The sequence below is a fragment of the Hippopotamus amphibius genome, chromosome 9, assembly GCF_030028045.1.
Source record: "Hippopotamus amphibius kiboko isolate mHipAmp2 chromosome 9, mHipAmp2.hap2, whole genome shotgun sequence".
In the NCBI taxonomy this organism is placed as follows: Eukaryota; Metazoa; Chordata; class Mammalia; order Artiodactyla; family Hippopotamidae; genus Hippopotamus; species Hippopotamus amphibius.
In genome coordinates, this window is record NC_080194.1 from 73,449,950 (window position 1) to 73,462,990 (window position 13,041).

General features: G+C 37.9%; 1 protein-coding gene across 5 annotated transcripts in view; it reads right to left on the reverse strand.

Moving 5' to 3' along the window:
- Positions 1 to 13,041, reverse strand: part of ACER3 (alkaline ceramidase 3) — a 191,306-nt gene that overhangs the window by 23,899 nt on the left and 154,366 nt on the right. The gene's annotated exons all lie outside the window — the stretch shown is intronic.

The following is a 13,041-nucleotide window of genomic DNA, read 5'->3' on the forward strand; positions in this document are numbered from 1 at the left end:
ATGCTATAGTGATAAGCTCCATGTGTTTTCTTTTTGCCTCAGACACCCGAGAGTTGGAACTGAAGAAGCTAGCTAGAAACTAGAAACACCACTAGGCACAGACAAAAGATAGCCCAATAAAAACGTGCTCTCTCTCCAAAGAATCAGGAAAAAGGCACTCTAGCAAGATAGAAAACTTACACAATAATCACTGTTCTACAGCCAGATACCACAGGAAAAAAAAACAAAACAAAACTGTGGCCTTACCCCCATCCATCCTCAAAGCCTGAGTGGGAAGCCGAGAATTCATTCCTCATCAGCCCATAAGAAGGTGCCCCAACCTCTTGCCATGGTAATGTCAAGCAGGGATAGGCTGGAACTTTCCCTACCCAGCAATAATAAGCTCTCTACTTTCTGAAGTTTCAGTGGAGACCATGTGGGGAGCCTGGACTTTCATCTTCATATGGTAATAACAAGGTGTTCTCTCTCCTCACCACAGTGGTATCAGAGCAGACCTACTGGAGAGTCAGAATTTCTACCACTGCCAGAGCTAACAAGGTCATACCACTTATCTGTCAGTGGAGGCCACTTGGTGAGAAATAATTAGGCACTCCTGCCCTTCCCAGACAGAGTGGTATCAGGAAGGTCTAATAGAGAGTGGAAATTCCTACCCCAGCCCAGCAGTAATGAGAAGCGCTTTCCCCCATTTGTGTGTCAAGAGAGGCCAAGGAAGAACCGACTCAAACCGGTACCTGGCAATAATGAGGTGGCAGTTAGGGACCTGTGGGACTATAAGGAAGATCTAGCATTCATGTTATTGGTGTCCCAGAAGGAGAGGAAAAAGAGGGCAGGGCTGAAAAAGTACTCCATGAAATAATGGCTGAAAGCTTTCAAATTTGGCATACACACACACACATACACTAACACAAACCAACAACAACACTATAACCCACAGATTCAAGAAAGCTGAACCTACATCAAACAGGTTAAAACCAAAGAAATCCACATCAAGACACAACATAGGCAAATGTCTGAAAATTAAAGACGAGAAAGATGTTGAAAAGCAGTGAGAAAAACAACACCTTACCTATATACCATATGGAAAAAACAATGTGAATGACAGGATTTCTTATCAGAAAGCTTGAAGGCCAGAAGGAAGTGGCACATTTTTCAAGTGTTAAAAGAAAAGAATTGTCAACCTAGAATTCTATACCCAGTGAAAACACTCTTCAGGAATGAAACAGAAATCAAGACATTCTCAGATGAAGGAAAACTAAGAGGATATATTGCCAGATTTACCCTAAAAGAATGGCTAAGGACGTTATCAAAACAAAAAAGAAATGATGAAAGAAGGAATCTTGGAATGATAGGCAGGAAGAAAGAAACGGAAAGAGTAAAAATCTGGTTAGATTATAATACATTTTACTTATCCTCTTGAGTTTCCAAATTATGATTTATGATTGGGGCAAAAATCATAATACTACCTGATGTGGTTATAAATGCATGCAGAGAAAACACTTAAGATAATTATATTTTAAATGGGCCAGGGAAAAGGCAGTGCTATGGATTGAAGTGTTTTCCCTCAAAAAAGATATGCTGAAGTCCTAACCCCCAGTATCTTAGAATGTACCCTTTTTTGGAATTAGGGTCATTGAAGATATAACTAGTTAAGATAAGGTCATACTGAAGTGATATGGGCTCCTAATCCAATAATGGCTCATATCCTTATAAGTAGACAGCCATGTGAAGACACAGAGACACAGGGAGAACACCATGTCATGACAAAAGCAGAGAATGGAATTATGCAGATAAGAGTCTAGGAATGTCAAAGATTGCCAGCAAACCACCAGAAGCTAGAAAGAGGTGAGGATGAATTCCACTACAGGTTTCAGAGGAAGCATGGTCCTACTTACACCTTGATTTTGGACATCTAGCCTCCAGAATAATGAATTTCAGTTGTTTTAGGCCATCCAGCTTGTGGCACTTTGTTACAGCTGCTCTAGGAAACTAATATAGGTATGTAAAGGGGAGGTAAGATTTCTGCACTTCACTGGAACTGGCAAAATGTAAACACCATCAGACTGTGATGTTACGTATGAAACTGAGCAGGGCCCTGTGGGGCTCCCCGGCATGCAGGCCTATTCTGTCCTCTGTTTCTTGTAGGCAAGACTCCAGCCTCCATGATCTTCCCTGAGTTCCAAAGGGCAGATTTGAACAGTTGCAAATCAAGAGAGCAGCAGACAAGAAACCACCTAAGGTAAGGTTAAAGGGACCAGAGAAGCTCACCAAGATTAGGAGACCACCTGAGATGAGATGAAGGGAGTGCAAGCCCTGCAAACACCCTAATATTGTCAGCAACCCCACCATTGAACTATTGCTATAAAACTCTTCATCAAATCCTCCTGGGTTGGAACACAGTTTTCAAGGGCAGGAGCCCACTGTGTCCCCCTTTGCCTGGCAAACCAATAAAGCTATTCTTTTCTACTTCACCCAAAATCTGTCTCCAAGATTCAATTTGGCACCAGTGTACACAGGGTGAGATTCTGGCATCATAAAGCAAACTCAATTCAAATATACCAATATAGGCAGGTTGTAAGCAGGAGTATGAAAAAGATATGGCATGCAAACATTAATCAAAAGAAACCTATGTTGACATGGCTATATTAATAAGAGATGACGTAGAGTTCAGACCAAACAAAATGACCAGAGACAGAGAAGGACATTACATGATGACAAAAGGGACAAACAGATAAATTCACAAGTATATTTGGAGATTTCAACATCTCCTCTCAACAACTGATGGAACTACCCAGAAAATCAACAAGGATATTAAAAAAACTCAAAAGCACCATTGTGCAGCAAATGGCTAATTCACTGGGGTTGGGTTGTGCAAACAGTGTATATTCCAAAGAAAGGACTGCCCCTTGACTGGTTCCTGAGTCAAGGAACATCCTGTTCTATAAGAGTGTCTCTGTATACCTGACACATAGGGTCAAACCATAAAGTTTATGCTAATAATGTAACTAACAGTAAATGCCTTTTAAAAATTCATTTGCTTAGGGCGCTGGGCCATGCTGCATCAGTTCAACGTTTGGTTAAATGTAACCACAAATATCACAGTTTTTCTGAGCTTTGTGAGTCTTTCTAGCAAATATCCGAGCCCGAGTGTGGTCTTGGGGATCCCTGATGCAATCATCAAACAACATGATCTAATAGACATTCACAGGAAATTTCCTCCAGCATCAGTTGAATACGTATTCTTTTCAAGCATACATATGGAACATATGTTAAGAAAGGCCATATGGTGATCTCCTCAAAAAACTACAGGTCCAGATGATTTCTGTGGAGAATTTTTACCCAACATTTAAAGAAGAATTAACACCAACTCTACACAATTTCTTCCAGAAAAATAGACAGGGAAGGGAACATTTCCCAACTGATTTTATGAAGCTAATATTACCCTGATATCAAAATCAGACAAAGACAGTACAAAAATAAAACTATAAACCAATATCTGTCTTGAATATAGATGTAAAAATCCTTAACAAAATATATTAACAAGTATCATTCAGCAATACATAAAAAGATTTTTACACCATGACTAGGTAAGGTTCATTCAGAATACACAGCTAGCTCAGCATCTGAAAATTAAACAATGTAATCCACCATACTAAAATGAAAAAATCATATGATCAAATCAAGTAATATAAAAAAAATCTGATAAAATTCAACACAATTCATGATAAAGATTCTCAGAAAATTAGGAATAGAGAGTAACTTTCTCAATTTGATAAAAAACATCTATAAAATCTACACAGATAACATCATACTTAATGGTGAAAGATCGAATACTTATCCCTTAAGACTGGGAACACGGCAAGGATACTGCTCTCACCACTCTTATTCAACTAATCCTAGAAGTTCTAGTCAGGGCAATAAGGCAAAAGAGGAAATTAAAAGCACATACATTATAAAGGATGATATAAACTGCTGTAAATCCCTACTTGCAGTAAATCTCAAGGAATCTGCAAAAGTCTCCTAGAACTATTAAGTTCAGCAAGGTGGCAGAATACAAGATACATATAAAGAAAATCAATTGTATTTTTTTCTCCTTTTTTAATTGCAGTTAATATTTACTGAGTGCCTCTTATGTTCTGGGCATTTTTTGAAGAGCTTGAAATGCTCTGCATGAATTACTACATTTAAGCCTCATAAGAATCCCACAAAGTAGGCACTATCTTTTAAAATACTTTTTCAATATTTTTTATATTGATTACACAATGTATTGATATTTTTACATACTGGTTATATAAAATGTGATTAAAAATAAATTTCACTGATTTCTTTTTACTTTTTTCTATTATACACAAGATATTGAATACAGTTTCCTGTGCTATAGAGTAGGACCTTGTTGTTTATCTTTTATATATAGTAGGTTGTATCTACTAATCCCAAACTCCTAATTTATCCCTCTGCCACACACCCCCCCACCCCTCCAGCTTTGGTAAAAGTAAATTTGTGTTCTGAGTCTGTTTCTGTTTTGTAAATAGGTTCATTTGTGTCATATTTTAGATTTCATATAAAAGTGATATCATATGATATTTGTCTTTCTCTGCCTGGCTCAGTATATAATCTCTAGGTCTACCCATGTTGCTGCAAATGGCATGGTTTCATTCATTTTTACGGTTGTGTAATATTCCATTATATAGAAATATATATATATATTTATACACACACACACATATCACATTTTCTTTATCCATTCATCCATCAATGGACATTTAGGTTGCCTCCATGACTTGGCTATTGTAAGTAGTGCTGCTATGAAAGTTGAGGTGCATGTGTCTTTTCAAATTAAGAATTTTCTCTAGATATATGCCCAGCAGTGTGATTGCTGGATCCTATGGTAACTCAGTTTTTAGTTTTTTAAGGAACCTCCATAACTGTTTGCCATAGTGGCTACATGAATTTACATTCCCACCAATAGTGTAAGAGTGTAAAAGTGTAAGAGTATTTTCTCCAAACTCTCTCCAGAATTTATTGGTAGACTTTTAAATGATGGCCATTCTGACTGGTGTGAAGTGATACCTCATTGTAGTTTTAATTTGCACTTACTCTAACAATTAGCAATATTGAGCATCTTTTCATGTCTTATTGGCCATCTGGATGCCTTCTTTAGAGAAACACCTATTTAGGTTTTCTGCCCATTTTTTGATTGGTTGTTTGGTTTTTTTGTTATTGAGTTGTATAAGCTGTTTGTATATTTTGGAAATTGAGCCTTTGTTGGTTGCATCATTTGCAAATATTTTCTCCCTGTCTGTAGGTTGTCTTTTTGCTCTGTTTATGGTTTCCTTTGCTGTACAAAAGCTTGTAAGTTTGATTAGGTCCCACTTATTTATCTTTGCTTTTACTTCTATTGCCTTGGAAGACTGACCTAGGAAAACAATGGTATGATTTATGTCAGAGAATGTTTTGCTTATCTTGTTTTCTAGGATTTTTACGGTGTCATGTCTTATAATTAAGTCTGTAATCCACTTTGAGTTTATTTTTGTGTATTCTGTGAGGGGGTGTTCTAACTTCATTGATTTACATGTGGCTGTCCAGCTTTCCCAGCATCACTTGCTGAAGGGACTGTCTTTTCTCCACTGTGTATTCTTGCCTCATTTCTGGAAGATTAATTGATCATAGATGTGTGGGTTGATTTCTGGGCTCCCTATTCTGTTCTACTGATCCATATGTCTGTTTTTGTGCCAACACCATGCTGTTTTGATTACTGTACCTTTGTATGAATAGTTTCCTCTGAACTCTGGAAGTGTTATGCAGCCAGTTTTGTTCTTTTTCCTCAGGATTGCTTTAGCAATTCTGGGTCTTTTATGATTCCACATAAATTTTAGGATTATTTGTTCTAGTTCTGTGAAAAATGTCATGGATCGTTTGATAGGGATCACATTAAATCTGTAGATTGCTTTGGGTAGTATGGCCATTTTAACAACAGTAATTCTCCCAATAGGAGAGCATGGGATATCATTCCATTTCTTTGAATCATCTTCAATTTCCTTTATCAACGTTTTATAGTTCTCAGCATATAAAGTCTTTGACGTCAGGTTTATTCCTAAGTATTTTATTTTTTTGATGTGATTTTAAAAGGGATTATTTTACTTTCCCTTTCTGATAATTCATTGTTAGTGTAAAGAAATGCAACAGATTTCTATATGTTAATCTTGTAGCCTGCTACTTTGCTTAATTTGAGTAGTTTTTGTGTGGAGTCTTTAGGGTTTTCTATATATAGTATCATGTCTTCCACATATAATGACAATTTTACCTCTTCCCTTCCAACTTGGATACCTTTTATTTTTTTTTCATGCCTGACTGCTGCAGCTAGGACTTCCAATACTATGTTGAATAGAAGTGGTGAGAATGGGCATCCTTGTCTTGTTCCAGATTTTAGTGGGAAGGCTTTTGGCTTTTCAACACTCAGTATTATATTGGCTGTAGATTTGTCATAAATAGCTTATATTATGTTGAGATGTGTTCACTCTTTACTCACTTTAGGAGAGTTTTTATCATGAATGGATGTTGAATTTTATCAAATACTTTTTCTGCATCTACTGAGGTGATTTTTTTCTTTTCTTTTGTTGATGTGGTGTATCACATTGTTTGATTTGCTTATGTTGAATCATTCTTGTGACCCTGGGATGAATCCAACATGATAATGGTGTCTGATCCTTTTTATGTGCTGTTGGATTAGGTTTGCTAATATTTTGTTGAGGATTTCTGCATCTATGTTCATCAGTGATACTGTCCTGTAATTTTCTTTTTTGGTAGTGGTGTTGTGTGATTTTGGTATCAGGGTGATGGTGGCTTTACAGAATGACTTTGGGAGTCTTTCTCTTCAATCTTTTGGAAGACTTTGAGAAGGATTAGTATAAGTTTATCTCTTTGTATGTTTGGTAGAATTCCCTAGTGAAGCCATCCTGTCCTGGACTTTTGTTTGCAGGGAGGTGTTTTTTTATTTGTTTTTGTTTATACAGATTCTATTTCACTTCTAGTAATAAGTCTGCTCAAATTACCTATTTCTTCTTGATTCAGTTTAGTGGGCTGTATGTTTCTAGAAACTTATCCATTTCTTCTAGGTTGTCCAACTTGTTAGGATATAATTGTTCATAGTATTCTCATGATTTTTTGTATTTCTGCAGTGGTATCATATGTTATTCCTCCTCTTTCATTTCTTATTTTATTTGGGACCTCTTCTTCTTGGTGAGCCTGGCCAGAGGTTTGTCAATTGTGTTTATCCTCCCAAAAAACCAGCTCTCGGTTTTACTGATTTTTTTCTATTGTCTTTTAAATCTCTATTTTATTTCCTTACTCTCTGATCTTTATTATTTCCTTCCTTCTGCTAACTTTAGGTTTTATTTGTTCTTCTTTTTGTAAACCTTTTAGGTGGTAGGTTAGGTTGTTTGAGATTGTTCTTATTTTTTGAGGAAAACCTGTATCACTATGAACTTCCCTTTTAGGACTGCTTTTGCTGCATCCCATAGATTTGTATGGTTGTGTTTTCATTGTGTCATTTAGGATCTCTGCTGCCTTACTGATTTTTCTGTCTGGAAAATCTGTCCATCGATGTCAGTGGGGTGTTAAAGTCTCCTACTATTATTGTATTCCCATCAATTTCTCCCCTTATGTCTGTTAGTATTTGTTTTATATATTTGGGTGCTTTTATATTAGCTGCATATATGTTGATGATTATAAAATCCTCTTCCTGTATTGATCCTTTAACCATTATATAGAGTCCTTCTTGATCTTTTTTTTTTTTTTGATCTTTTTTTTTTTTAATAAATTTATTTATTTACTGGCTGCATTGGGTCTTTGTTGCTGCATGCAGGCTTTCTCTAGTGGCAAGTGGGGGCTACCCTTTATTGCTGTGTGCAGGCTTCTCATTGTGGTGGCTTCTCTTGTTGTGGAGCATGGACTCTAGGCACGTGGGCTTCAGTAGTTGCAGCACATGGGCTCAATAGTTGTGGCTCATGGGCTCTAGAGCGCAGGCTCAGTAGTTGTGGCACATGGGTTTAGTTGCTCCGCAGCACATGGGATCTTCCTGGAGCAGGGATTAAACCCGTGTCCCCTGCATTTGCAGGCGGATTCTTAACCACTGCACCACCTAGGAAGTCCCCTTCTTTATCTTTCTTTATAACCTTTGCTTTAAAGTCTATTTTGTCTGATATAAGTATTGCAATTCTCGCTTTCTTGTCACTTCCATTTGCATGTAATACCTTTTTCTATCCCCTCACTTTTCAATCTATGTGTGCCCTTCACCCTAAATGGGTCTCTTGTAGGCAGCATATTGTAGGCTCTTGTTTTATCATTCAATCTGTCACTCTATGTCTTTTGATTGGAGCATGTAGTCCATTGACACTTAAGGTAATTATTAATATATATGTATTTATTGCCATTTTAAACCTTACTTCCCAGTTGATTTTGTATTTCTTCTTTGTTCCTTTTTCTTTTTGTTGTTTTTCCTTTTGTAGTTTGATAGTTTTCTTTTGTACTGTGCTTGAGTTCTCTTATTTTTGGTTCTTGTGAATCAATTATATGTTTTTGATTTGTGGTTACCCTGTTTTTCAAGTATGTTAACCCATTATTTATCTACTTGCTTTAGACTGGTAGTCATATAGGCTCAAACACACTCTAAAAAAAACACCTACATTTCCTTACTCCCCTCCCCAACATTTTATGATTTTGATGTCCTCTCTAATATCTTCACGTTTATCCTTTTGCTGTTCATTAGTTTCACAAAAGTTTTTTTAAATCTATGTACTGCCTTATTTAAGTGATTTTTTTTCCCATTGTGATTTTTCTCTTTCCTATAGATTCTTGCTTCTTTTGTATTTATGTATGTATGTATATATGTATGTATTTAATTATGCTGCTCTGCATGGTTTGCAGGATCTTAGTTCTCCGACCAGCAATTGAATCCTGGCCCTGGCAGTGAAAGTGCTGAGTCATAACCACTGGACTGCCAGGGAATTCCCTATTTCTTTTCTATTTAGAGAAGAACTTTCAATATTTCTTTTATGTTAGGTTTAGTATTGCTATATTTTTTTTACTTTTTGCTTGTCTAAGAAATTCTTTATCCTTCTATTCTAAACGATAATCTTGTTGTGTGTAGAGTATCCCAGATTTGCAGGCTTTTCATTTTCAGGACTTTGAATATATAATTGCCACTCCCTTCTGCCCTGCAATGTTTCTGTAGAGAAATCAGCTGATAGCCTTATGAGGGTTACCTTGTAACTAACTTTTTGTTTTTCTCTTGCTGCCTTTAGAATCTTCTCTTTAACTTTTGCCATTTTAATTATAACATGTCTTGGTGTAGGTCTGTTCAGGTTCATCTTGTCTGGGCTTCCTTTACCTGGATATTTGTTTCCTTCTTTAGGTTTGGGAAGTTTTCAGCCATAATTTCTTCAAATATATTTTCAATCCTCTTTTCTCTTTCTTCTCCTTCTGGGATCCCTATTATGCATAGATTGGCTCACTTTATATTATCCAAGAGGTCTCATATATTGCTTTGATTTTTTTTCATTTGTTTTTCTGTCTGCTGTTCTGATTGGGTGATTTCTATCATTCTACCTTCCAGATCATTTATTCATTCTTCTGCATTATTTAGTTTGCTATTTATTGCCTTTAGCTTGGCTTCTGTCTCAGCAAATAAGTTTTCTAGTTTTCACTGGCTCCTCTTTATTGTTTCTAGTTCCATGTTACAGTGATCTGTATTTCTGTTGATAGCCTTTCTTAATTCCTTCAGTATTTTTATTACCTCCTTTTTGAACTTGGGATCTAGTACACTGGAGAGGTCTGTTTCCTTGTTCTTTCAGGGGATTTCTCTCATTCTATTAATTGTGAGTGCTTCCTCTTCTCCTTTTTGCTTATATTTCTCTGACTTTAGGAATTTAGGAGAAACAGTTATCTATTGTGGTCTTTAAGGGCTGTTTTTATGTGGCAGCATTCCTGTGGAGGCTGCATGAGTGTCATATTTTTGGTGTGAGGGCTGTTTTTAGTATGGATGACTGCCGTGTCTTTCTTCAGTATGTGCTGGGCATCATCCCCTTGATAGCGGGTGTTGACTGGTATTGTGGTGACCAGAGCCTGTACTGGATGTTGAGTGGGGGCCTCCTCTTTGCTCTGTGGCTGCCACAGTCCTGTCAGGGGCAGGACTGCTCCCCAGCTGTTGGCGTAGAAGCCTCCAGATCCAATTCTGAAGTGCAGTGTGGGGAAGTGGAACTGGAGCGCTTCTGCTGGAAGAGGATCCACTAAGTATTCCTCTGCAGGAGCTGTCCACCAGAAAGTGAGTTCTGTGGTGTCGTCTGTCACCCGTTGTGCAGGCTAACAATATACACTGTTGTTGGCACTGCCCTCGGCCCCACCTCAGTCATGGGAATGCAGGCAATCAACCTGAATGTCCCTCAGCTGCTGTGATCACAAAGCCGCTGGCACAGATCTGCTGAAGTCAGGCACTGGGACCTGCCATAGTTGCGCACCTGGGCCTGCCATGGGAGCTATGTAATCAGTGCAGACCCTGGCCCACCTCTGTGTGCACGTGCCCGCAAAGCCAAAAGCTACTAAATCTGGACCCACCCCAGGCTCAGGAGTACCATTAACCCACTGAGATGTCCAGTAGGCACTAAGCTGATAAAGACACCAGTGTTGTAAATCCATCCATCACAAAGCTGCAAGCTCAGATTTTAGCTCTGCCTCCAAATGTGGAGTGTGGGCAACTGCCGGGGCTTGTAAGCTCTGAGAGCTTGTAGAGGCAGAGTGATACCTTCTATGAGCAATGAGGAAAATGAGGCTGCTATGGCGGGGCCCCTTCCCTCCCTTTGCATATGCATTAACAATGGGGGTTCTATGGAAGACCTGCACATACCCCAGGTTGTGGCCTGGGCCGCACTCCAGCCTCTTTGGGCTGTCTCCACACAGCCAACCCCAGTCCTCACCCCAGATTTGTTCCCTGAAGCCTGAATTTCAGCACCCAGCCCGTGCATGCACCAGCAGATGCATGTCTCAGGCTGGGGAGTGCAGCAAGGTAGCCAGGACCGTCTGTACTGGTCTGTCTGTTCTGCCTGTTGCAGCCAGTTGCTGCACTCTCCCATGAACCTCTGACGCGCCCTTTCTGTCCTGGCTGATCTCGCAGCCAGTGAAGGGGGTTTCCAGGGTGAGGGAACCTTTCCTGTTTCATAGCTCCCTCCTAGGGTGCAGGTCAAATCCCAATTCCTTTTTTTTTTCTTTCATCCTACCCAGTTATGTGGTGATCTTTCTTGCAGCTTTGGTTGTATGAGATTTTTTGCCAGTGTTCAGCAGTTACCCTGTGAGAACTGTTCCACATGTAGATGTATTTTTGATGTATCTGTAGGAGGAGGTGAGCTCCATGTTCTATTCTGCCATCCTGATCTCTGTGGTACTATTAATATGCTGTGTTTCTATATAATAGCAATAAATGTATAGATACCAAAATTTAAAAATACAATAACATTTACAATTGCTTAAAAAAAACCCAAAACTCCGAAATGCTGATGGAAGAAATCAAACATGATCTAAATAAATGGAGAGACACATAAGACACACAGTATTCATAGACTGGAAGACTCAACATAGTAAAGATGTCAACTCTTCACAAACCCATATGCAGGCCTAATGCAACTGCTATCAAAATCCCAATAAGATTTTAAATACAGACATTATTATCCTAAAGTTACATGCAAAGGCAAAGGAACCCAAATAGCAAAAACAGTTTTGAAAAAGAAGTGAGAGGAATCAATCTATATGATTTGAAGAGTTATTCTACAGGTACAGTAATCAATCAATAGTGAGTAGGACTGGTAGAGGAACAGACATCTAAATGAGTGCAACAGAATATAAAAACTCGCAAATGCATCCATACCCAAATAATTTTTGAGGAGGGTGCGAAAGCAATTCAATGAAGAAACAGCCTTTTCAATCAGAGGTCCTGGAACAGTTGGACATCTATAGGTTAAAAAATGGACCTCAACCTAATCCTTACCCCTAATATAAAAATTAACTCAAAATAAATCATAAACTTAAATGTAAAATGTAAAACTATACAAAACTTTTAGTAAAAAAGCAGGGGAAAAACTACAGTTAGGCACAGAATCTTTAGACTAGATGCCCAAGCATGACACATAAAAGGAAAATTGATAAACTGACTTCATCAAAATTAAAAACTTTTACTTGGTGAAAGACCCTGGGAAGAGCATGAAAAGACAAGGTACAGACTGTGAGAAAATATTTGTGAACTACATATTTGATGAAGGATTAGCATCTAGAATATATAAAGAATGCTCAAAACTCAACTGGAAAAAAAGAGAAACAATCCCATTAGAAAATGGGCAAAGACATGAACAGACATTTCACCAAAGAGGATAGACAGATGGCAAATGAGCACATGAAAATATGTTCAACATCATTAGCCATTAGGGAAACAAGAATTAAAACCACAATGAGATATCAGTACATATCTGTAAGAATGACTAAAAGAAAAAGTAGTGACAACACCAAACACTGGCAAGGATGCAGAGAAACTGGGTCACACATATACTGCTGGTGGGAATGTAAAATGGTAGAGCCACTCTAGAAAACAGTCTGGCGTTTTAAAAGGAATTAAACATATGACTATCATACAAGCTCTGGGCATTTATTCTAGAGAAATGAAAACTTATGTTCACATAAAAACCTGGAAACAAATGTTCATAGCAGCTTTATTCATAATACTAAAAAACTAGAAATAAAAAACTGGAAATCCAGATGTCATTCAACAGGTGAATGATTAAACTGTGGTACATCCATATCATGGAATACTACTCACAACAGAAATGGAAGAACTACTGATACACTCAACAACTTGTATTAATCTCCAGTGAATTATGCTGAGTGCAAAAGGCCAATCCCAATGGTTATATGTACTGTGTGATTCCATTTATATAACACTCTAAAAATGAAAAATTAGAGAAATGAAGGGCAGATTAGTGGTTGCTAGGGGTTAAGCATAGGGGA